At 37.0% G+C, this 10,401-nt stretch overlaps 1 pseudogene; it reads right to left on the bottom strand.

Moving 5' to 3' along the window:
• Positions 1-180: 180 nt before the first annotated feature.
• On the bottom strand, positions 181-7,678 carry LOC113052814 (sorting nexin-2-like; annotated as a pseudogene).
• Between the last annotated feature and the right edge of the window lie 2,723 nt (positions 7,679-10,401).

Genomic DNA, 10,401 nt, shown 5'->3' with positions numbered 1-10,401 from the left:
CTTTATTCAGAGTGTCATCTTTCTTAAGTCTAAATTCATGATTATCCATGATTACATGCAAGTCTGACTGGATGTGTGACACTGTACTGACTGTAAGCTGTGTTCACATGTCCTGACCCGCTCTCTCACACACACACACATACACACACACACACTTTAGGACGGAGCCAGAGCAGCTCATTAATTCGTCTCATTATTCAAGTCCAAAAATCCGAGCTTACCCGCATCCGATTCATTCATCTTGATTGTCATCTTGTTGACAGCGTCGGCTGCTTTGTTTACCATCCTCAATATTCCGGCTCCACTCAGCGCTGTGTGCTAACGGCTCGCGGCAGCTGGGATAAAATGACAAATAAGGGCAAACAAACCGGTTAACAGCCGCGGCTCAGCCCTCGTCCCGCGGGGAGCGTTTCTCCTCCGCAGCGCACAGGGAGTTTCTCCAGTCCCATACATTTCAATGCGTCCAATTTATACGTTTCACCCTGGAAACTCTCAGAGGACCACGGGCAAAAATAGCTTTCAATCGGCCGAGCGTTTAGCCCTTTACAATTGCCTCAGTCTTCCATTATACATACTTAATAAACAGAACTCACGGCCAAAAGCCACTTCTGGGCCTTTAAAGAGAAAATAAGGGAGTGCAGAGCAGAGATTCGCTGGATCTGTTCTGTGTGTTGTTTAGGAGAACTGAGAGCGTGATGCTATTAACACCGGTGACTTTACCTAATATAATGCACTTCTCTCACTGAAGAATACACAATCGCTCTTTTGCATGTATAAACTGATGTCAAGATGGTTCATCTGAAATATCTGCTCTAGTGTTCTGTCAAGAGAATCCACTCCAAAGAGCCAGGAAAACACATTTATATGCAAACTTGCTTCTGCCCAGGAATAAAACAATAAGAAGAAAGTTGCTGTGACTTTTCCCTTGCAATTCTGGCTTTATTTCTTCAAATTCAGAGTTTATTTCATCAATTCGTTTTATTTCTCATTCAGAGTTAAATCTCATTCTGAGTTATTTCTTCAAATTCAGAGTTTATTTCTTCAAATTCAGAGTTTATTTCTTTCAAATTCACAGTTTAATTCTTCAAATTCACAGTTTATTTCTTCAAATTCACAGTTATTTCTTCAAATTCACAGTTTATTTCTTCAAATTCACAGTTTATATATCAATTCAGAGTTTATTTCTTCAAATTCAGTTTATTTCTCAATTCAGAGTTTATTTCTTCAAATTCAGAGTTTATATATCAATTCTGAGATTATTTCTTCAAATTCAGATTTATTATCAATTCTGAGATTATTTCTTCAAATTCAGAGTTTATTTATCATTCTGAGATTTTCTTCAAATTCAGAGTTTATATATCAATTCTGAGATTATTTCTTCAAATTCAGAGTTTATATATCAATTTGAGTTTATTTCTCAATCCAGAGTTTTTATTTTTCAATCCAGAGTTTCATCTCAATTCTGATTTTTTTTCTTACAATTCAGAGTTTATTTTCTTCAAATTCAGAGTTTATTTCTTCAAATTCAGTTTATTTCTCAATTCAGAGTTTATTTCTTCAAATTCAGAGTTTATTTCTTCAAATTCAGAGTTTATTATCAATTCAGAGTTTATTTCTTCAAATTCAGTTTATTTCTCAATTCAGAGTTTATTTCTTCAAATTCAGAGTTTATTTTTTCAAATTCAGAGTTTATATATCATTCTGAGATTATTTCTTCAAATTCAGAGTTTATATATCAATTCTGAGATTATTTCTTCAAATTCAGAGTTTTATTTATCAATTCTGAGATTATTTCTTCAAATTCAGAGTTATTTTATCAATTCTGAGATTATTTCTTCAAATTCAGAGTTTTATATCAATTTGAGTTTATTTCTCAATCCAGAGTTTATTTTCAATCCAGAGTTTAATCTCAATTCTGAGTTTTTTTCTTACAATTCAGAGTTTATTTTCTTCAAATTCAGAGTTTATTTTCTTCAAATTCAGAGTTTATTTCTTCAAATTCAGAGTTTATATATCAATTCAGAGTTTATTTCTTCAAATTCAGTTTTTTCAATTCAGAGTTTATTTCTTCAAATTCAGAGTTTATTTCTTCAAATTCAGAGTTTATATATCAATTCAGAGTTTATTTCTTCAAATTCAGTTTATTTCTCAATTCAGAGTTTATTTCTTCAAATTCAGAGTTTATTTTTTCAAATTCAGAGTTTATATATCATTCTGAGATTATTTCTTCAAATTCAGAGTTTTATATCAATTCTGAGATTATTTCTTCAAATAGAGTTTATTTATCAATTCTGAGATTATTTCTTCAAATTCAGAGTTTATTTATCAAATTCTGAGATTTATTTCTTCAAATTCAGAGTTATATATCAATTTTGATTTATTTCTCAATTCAGAGTTTATTTTTCAATCCAGAGTTTAATCTCAATTCTGAGTTTTTTTCTTCAATTCAGAGTTTATTTTCTTCAAATTCAGAGTTTATTTTCTTCAAATTCAGAGTTTATTTTCTTCAAATTCAGAGTTTATTTCTTCAAATTCAGAGTTTATATATATCAATTCAGAGTTTATTTCTTCAAATTCAGTTTATTTCTCAATTCAGAGTTTATTTCTTCAAATTCAGAGTTTATTTCTTCAAATTCAGAGTTTATATATCAATTCAGAGTTTTATTTCTTCAAATTCAGTTTATTTCTCAATTCAGAGTTTATTTCTTCAAATTCAGAGTTTATTTCTTCAAATTCAGTTTATATATCAATTCAGAGTTTATTTATTCAAATTCAGTTTATTTCTCAATTCAGAGCTTATTTATTCAAATTCAGAGTTTATTTTTTTCAAATTCAGAGTTTATATATCAATTCTGAGATTATTTCTTCAAATTCAGAGTTTATTTATCAATTCTGAGATTATTTCTTCAAATTCAGAGTTTATATATCAATTTGAGTTTATTTCTCAATCCAGAGTTTATTTTTCAATCCAGAGTTTAATCTCAATTCTGAGTTTTTTTCTTACAATTCAGAGTTTATTTTCTTCAAATTCAGAGTTTATTTCTTCAAATTCAGAGTTTATATATCAATTCAGAGTTTATTTCTTCAAATTCAGTTTATTTCTCAATTCAGTTTATTCTTCAAATTCAGAGTTTATTTCTTCAAATCAGAGTTTATATATAAATTCAGAGTTTATTTCTTCAAATTCAGTTTATTTCTCAATTCAGAGTTTATTTCTTCAAATTCAGAGTTTATTTTTTTCAAATTCAGAGTTTATATCAATTCTGAGATTATTTCTTCAAATTCAGAGTTTTATTTCTTCAAATTCAGAGTTTATATATCAATTCTGAGATTATTTCTTCAAATTCAGAGTTTATTTCTTCAAATTCAGAGTTTATTTTCTTCAAATTCAGAGTTTATATATCAATTTGAGTTTATTTCTCAATCAGAGTTTATTTCTCAATCAAGTTTATCTCCATTCAGTTTATTTCTTCATATTCAGAGTTTAACTCTCAATTAAGAGTTTATTTCTAAATTCAGAGTTTATCTCTCAATTAAGAGTTTATTTCTAAATCCAGAGTTTATATCTCACAATTATTTTAATCTTTCTCAGAACTGCAAGAAAAAAAGTCAGAATTTTGAGATAAAAATGTGCAATTACTTCTTTTATTTTTTATCCTGTGACAGAATTGAGCTTCCATGCATTTATCCATAAGAATCCGGAAAATTTTCCCAGCTTTTCAATAGTAGCATTTGCCTCTAGTTATTGTTAAAGCCAGTTAATTAAAGTATGAAATGCTGTTACAGACATGAGTTTGGCCTGACGGGAATAAACCCAAGAGCAGCTCAGTAAGTGTGTGATGATATGAAGGAGCGAGGGTACCTCTGAACTCTCCAGAAACTGCAGGACATCGGGGTCTTTGAGCAGCGCTGGGTGTTTGACCGTCCTCAGCAGATACCTGCAGCACAAACACACATCTCCCATCAGCACCCAGGAACGCTGACCTTCACGTCAGTCAGCGGACGGATAAAAAGGGCAGAGAAATGTCAGCGCCTCACTTAACTGTAATTCTTATTCGATTCATCAGTTTGTGCAAAACCAGGAGCACAGCAGCGATCAGCGGCGGAGAGAACGACAGCACAGCAGCACACCTCCATTATTATTTATCTAATATTTCTTGCTTAACCTTTTAGCCACAAAAGAGCAGAACACGAGTGATCTTTCCAGCGCATCAGACCAGCAGAAAACACCAGACTCCTGCGTATCGATTCGATTCGGATTCGTTTGGATATCACGGAAATCAGGTCCAGCACATGTCAAGTTCTACTAATATTAAACTAAACTTTTTACTATTATAAAGTGATTAATAGACAAACATTTAAAGGCAGCTTTTTTAAATTATAAAATTTTATATAATAAAATATGCATTTTGAATAATAAGCATTATTAAAAATATTTTATATAATTTTTTTACGATATATTGTTTCTACTCCAGTTTGTTCATGAAATGAATATAACCACGGCAGATGTCAGAACTCGTTTTCAAGAAGGATTAATTAAAAAAGACATTAAAATATAATAAAAATGTACGTAATGCATATATTGATCATCATGAGTTTTTTCAAACAAAAAAAAAAAGGAGAAAATTTAGTAGAATTTTTTTCTAGCTGGCTATCGAGTCATTACATGTCTTTCCTCAGGTGAATGTGATTTTACGTGTCATTATTGATCAGAAAGCTTGATTTACTGATGTCTTTCTGTGGTCAATTCCACTGATTGATTGATTACATGATTCATGACTGATTCAGTGATTCTTCTGATGTTCGTTCGTGTTTATTTGGTGCTATAACAAGTAGTAAACTACAGCACCAGTGGTTAAAAACATAATGCATTACTCCATAAAAAAGTAACTAATTACAGAGTTACTTCTTCTGGAAAGTGACACATTTAAAGAGACACCACATGCATTGCTTGAATTCAGTGATACAAACTGCGGAGACTTTGTTTCACATCAAAAGTGAGAAAGCACAAATATTCCTGTGATTACTGCACGGCTGGAGCTACACAATGTTTCTGTGAGTTTTATTCACACATTAACTTTTAAGAATCGGTAACGGTTCATCAAAATGTGAATAAATGAATAAAGAAACTCTACATCTCATCTTGAATACCTTTCCAAAGCAGATCTTCTCTTCTCTACAAACTCCACCGATGACAGATCCTCTTTCCCCACTTTGACCTTCGTCATTCCTGAAACACACACACACACACACACACACACACACGAGCTCATCATTGATATGACACCATCACAACACGTCTCTGATCATACTCTGATCACGGACTTACCCACGATGCTCTTCTCAGGCGCAGGAGGAACGATGAAGCCCATGTGCATGTACTTGGAGGCTAGTTTACTGTGCAAACCAGAAAATCACTGAAGCGCCTCTTGACACACACCTCGTCTCTGCTGGAATATGGACAGACTGGTCTGCAAACACAGAGACAGAGTCACACACACGTCCTCCAGAAGATCCACATCATCTCAGACCACAACCTGAAGCTTTTCTTACTTTAGTCGTCACTTTATAGACCATGAACGCATTCATACCGTCACCTAGAAAAACAAAAACATTCATCACAATCAGAATCAGTTTGTTTCTAGAAAACGTATGAATGCTCTCTTAATGAAAAACAAAAAACACAATTCTAGCAGTGAGTGTGTAGGTGTCATAAATGTCAAGCCACACTCTTGGTTTAGAAACACAGAGAGAGTTTGTGAATCCTGATAACATCTGAAAAGGTCTATCGATTCCCAGCGTCCAGCAGAAACACCTTACCAACTTTCTCAGGGTCAGAAACTGAGATCTGGATGTCAAGCGTGTCCCTGTTTTCCTCTTCCTCTTCATCCTAGAGAGGAGAAGTCCGGTGAACGTGAGAAACGATGTGTGTGAGATATGAAGCAGAATGAGATGAGGTCACAGTGACAGACCTGGGTCCAGCGAGCGGTCGAACACGTCCAGTCTGGGGCTGATGGTGACGGGTGTGATGGGTGTGATGGCGGGCGACGGGCCGTCTGACAGGATCGGCTGACGCTCAGGACTGTCCAGAGACACTTCCTCCGTCGCTTCTGAAACACACAGATCAGGCACAAATACTGTTATGACATCAATCGGTTTTTTTATGTTTTTCAAAGTCTCTTCTGCTCACCAAGGCTGCATTTAATACAGTAAAAATAGTGAAATATTATTCTAGTGTAAAACATCTGTTTTCTGTGTGAATCTGTGTTAAAGTGTAATTTATTTCTGTGATGCTCCGCTGTATTTTCAGCATCATTCCTCCAGTCTTCAGTGTCACATGATCTTCAGAAATCATGAAAATATGATGATTTACTGCTTAGGAAATCTTTTTTTACTTTATAAAAGTCTTTACTGTCAGTTTTGACCAATTTAATGCATCCTTGTTTAATAAAAGTATTAAAAACCATATCCCACTGTCCACAGTTATAATCAGTAGTGTATGTCATCAGAAACAGAACACTCTGTGAGTATTATATTCCCAAACTCTGAGCCTGCGCTGACGAATCACACACCAGCGAAGAGGTCATCGGGTCGTCGGGGTCATCAGGGTCGTGGTCCTTGTGTCCGTCAGAGCCGGGGCTGAGGTCTTCTGCAGAGAGACGAGCCGCTTCTGGACACTGAGAGACAAACACAGGACAAACATTCAGACCTAATGATAATATACATCTGTAAATCATCCACATCTTTCTCTTTACTCTCTTCAGTAGATCTAGAGAAGCTAAATATGAGTCTTGAAGTCTTGAAGAACTCAACTTCAGCAGCTCATTAAAGTTAATGTTCACACACACACACACACACACACACACGTGACTAACTCATGATCAGAGACACAGGAAGTGTGAAGGGTCTCAGAATCTGCTGATCTCCTCTCATTCATCCACAGACAAAACCAGATGTTCTCAGATTTTCAGACGAGTGGAAATAAAACATGCAAAATACACTTTTAAGTGTTTATTTTATTGCCAAAAAACACGGTGGGCTTTGAAATGCATGCAAATTTAATTAGCATATTAATGAGTCCATATTTAAATCTTCCCGGTTAATTATCTGCAGGTATGCTGATCTCTGTCTGATACTGAATATAGTATTTCACAGAATATCGTGGGTTTTAAAATAAAACACGCGAGACACAAATGTCAAAATAACGCTATTATTATTTGTTGGTGAGAAGTCATTCGCATGAGTTTAACTCATATTTTGACGATTTGTTTCTGCGCAGACGCGACGCAGAGTTGATGTGCGGAAGGAGCCCGTGCTGCGCATGCGCGCTCGGCATCTCTCCTCGCTCGTGAAATTAAATGAAATCTGTCAGAATCAGACAGAAACACTGCGCTGATGTTTCGCTGATTATGAATATTGATGTGTGATGAGAGTCTGCGAGCAGAAGGGCGTGTCGATCCGTGAATGCGATCCTCGCGCACAGCTTTAATCTCACCTCCGTGACGCTCGCGACGCTCACGAACAGATCCTCCGCGTCCTGCGGCTCCGGGGGGTCCGTGTGTGCGGCACCGAGCAGCGCTGGAGCCTCCCTGTCCTCAGACATCTTCAACAATAACAGCCGAACACAGTCTCAGTGAGAGTGATGAAGACAGTCATGTGACCGAGACTCGTGACAGAAGCGCTTCATGCAGCTCATGCTCCGCCCTTACAGCGCAGAACGCCCACAACAACACACACACACACACACACACACACACGTTTGTTTTTGTGTAAAGTGTGTTCATCCCATAGGTGTAATGGTTTTTATACTGTACAAAACTGTATATTCTATCGCCCTTCACCAACCCTACACCTAACCCTAACCCTCACAGGAAACTTTGTGCATTTTTACTTTCTCAAAAAAACTCATTCTGTATGATTTATAAGTGTTTTGAAAAATGGGGACATGGGTTATGTCCTCATAAGTCACCCTCTCCTTGTAATACCTGTGTCATACCCATGTCATTATACAGAGTTGTGTCCTGATATGTCACAAAAACATGCCCACACACACACACACAATCACAGACTCACACACACACGCGCACACATGCTCTCTCTCTCTCTCACACCACACACACACACTTTCTCTCAATTATTTCTTATGAGATATAACCATTAAAAAATAGAAAAGTTATGTTTCACATTGGGGTGATTTCTGATCTGGGTATGTATGGAGTCCCATTAGGTGTTAAAATTCTTAAAATTATTTATAAACATGTTCATATTTTGTACAAGATTTTTCACCTTTACCCCATCTTTCACACTCTTTTCGACTGAATTTACATAAAGTTGATTTGCATCAATAATTACTTCTATAGATGAACTATTGCAGCATGAATGTTTTTTAAGCACTTTTTCATCTGAAAGCTAAAGTTTATTGAGTTTGAAAAGTTTTAGAATAATATTTCAAAATAAATATGTAGGTTTCACAAATTTTGAGAAATCATGAGTTATAAATTCAAATAAATTTAATTAAATTCTATTTATTCCAAAGGGAATAATACTGGTAATTTTCAGAATGTTCTTTCCATTCCATGCAGTTATATATTCAAACAAAATTTATCATCAGTATTAAATAAATAAATATTTTTGCATTAAAGTGCATCATTTGATATTTCAAGGAATTTCTTTATAATAAAAATGGTAATAGCATTCACATTCTCTCATTAATGTCTCTGATAATGTTTTAGCTGAAAACTCTGAAGTTATGACTGGTATATGAAATAAGTCATATCTGACGGATAATTAAAGGTTGATTAGATGATTATCCCTCATCTGCTGGACGGAGGATCCTCTTCCCATCGTTCCTGCAGCTGTTTTCCGGCGGTATTAACTGCTGTCATCCAGAAACAACAGCCAGCACAGCGCTGTCAATTATATTTGATTGACTGAGTAAAGCAGCACAAATAAACCAAACAATGGACACAAAAATCTATAGACGACTCTCCTCCTGTCAAATCAAGCGCTCGTCTGCTCCATTTTCATGCTGCACAACAGCCTTAAACACACCGTCTCTCTCTCTCTCTGTGTGTGTGTGCCTGTCTCTCTGTGTGTGTGTGTGTCTGTGTGTGTGTGTGTGTGTGCCTGTCTCTCTCTCTCTCTGTGTGTGTGTGTGAGTGTGCGCCTCTCTCTCTCTCTCTGTGTGTGTGCCTGTCTGTGTGTGTGTGTGTGTGCCTCTCTCTCTCTCTGTGTGTGTGTGTGTGTGTGTGTGAGTGTGCGCCTCTCTCTCTCTCTCTCTCTCTCTCTGTGTGTGTGCCTGTCTCTGTGTGTGTGTGCCTGTCTCTCTCGCTCTCTCTGTGTGTGTGTGTGTGTGTGTGTGTGCCTGTCTCTCTCTCTCTGTGTGTGTGTGTGTGTGTGTGTGTGCCTGTCTCTCTCTCTCTCTGTGTGTGTGTGTGTGTGTGCGCCTCTCTCTCTCTCTCTCTGTGTGTGTGCCTGTCTGTGTGTGTGTGTGTGCCTCTCTCTCTCTCTCTCTCTGTGTGTGTGTGTGTGTGTGAGTGAGTGTGCGCCTGTCTCTCTCTGTGTGTGTGTGTGTGTGTGTGTGTGAGTGTGTGCCTGTCTCTCTCTCTCTATGTGTGTGTGTGTGTGTGTGTGTGAGTGTGTGCCTGTCTCTGTGTGTGTGTGTGCGCCTGTCTCTCTCTCTCTCTCTGTGAATGTGTGCCTGTCTCTCTGTGTCTGTGTGTGTGTCTGAGTGTGTGCCTGTCTCTCTCTGTGTGTGTGTGTGTGTGTGAGAGAGAGAGTGTGCGCCTGTCTCTCTCTCTCTGTGTGTGTGTGTGTGTGTGTGTGTGTCTGAGTGTGTGTGTGCGCCTGTCTCTCTCTCTCTGTGTGTGTGTGTGTCTGAGTGTGTGTGTGAGCAATCTCCTCTCTCTCTGTGTGTGTGTGTGTGTGTGTGTGAGCATCTGTCTCTCTCTGATCCGACTCCAGTTAAAGCTGTTGTTTCTCCTGTAAAGCAGCTCTAGTTGATCAGATTCAGCACATATCTGCTCCTGGAATGAAACACTGTCTTCTCTTTTCATGAGCATTAAACTCAGTTCAGAGTTCAGCGCTCCAGGGAAACTTCCCTCGATCCTCTTCATGCATCAGTGTAACATGAGCTCGAACGCATGACGCATGTGTGTACACCACAACAACAGGGTTTCTGTTTACGTCACAAACAACAAGACGTCTTGTTTTCTGCTAAACTGATCAAAATGAAGTGAGTTTATGATTGAAACAAGAACAGATCTGTCAGTGAACTAAAAATCCACTTCATTCAGAGGGAAAACTGGTTTTCATATCCCCCTGACAGTTATTTGTCATAAGCTTGCTTTATTTCGTTCTTCTTATCATACTTTTGCATCTCAAGCGAATCTCTTTTCAGTT

The sequence above is a fragment of the Carassius auratus genome, chromosome 33 (genome assembly GCF_003368295.1).
Source record: "Carassius auratus strain Wakin chromosome 33, ASM336829v1, whole genome shotgun sequence".
In the NCBI taxonomy this organism is placed as follows: Eukaryota; Metazoa; Chordata; class Actinopteri; order Cypriniformes; family Cyprinidae; genus Carassius; species Carassius auratus.
This window is presented reverse-complemented; position numbering and strand designations above follow the sequence as displayed.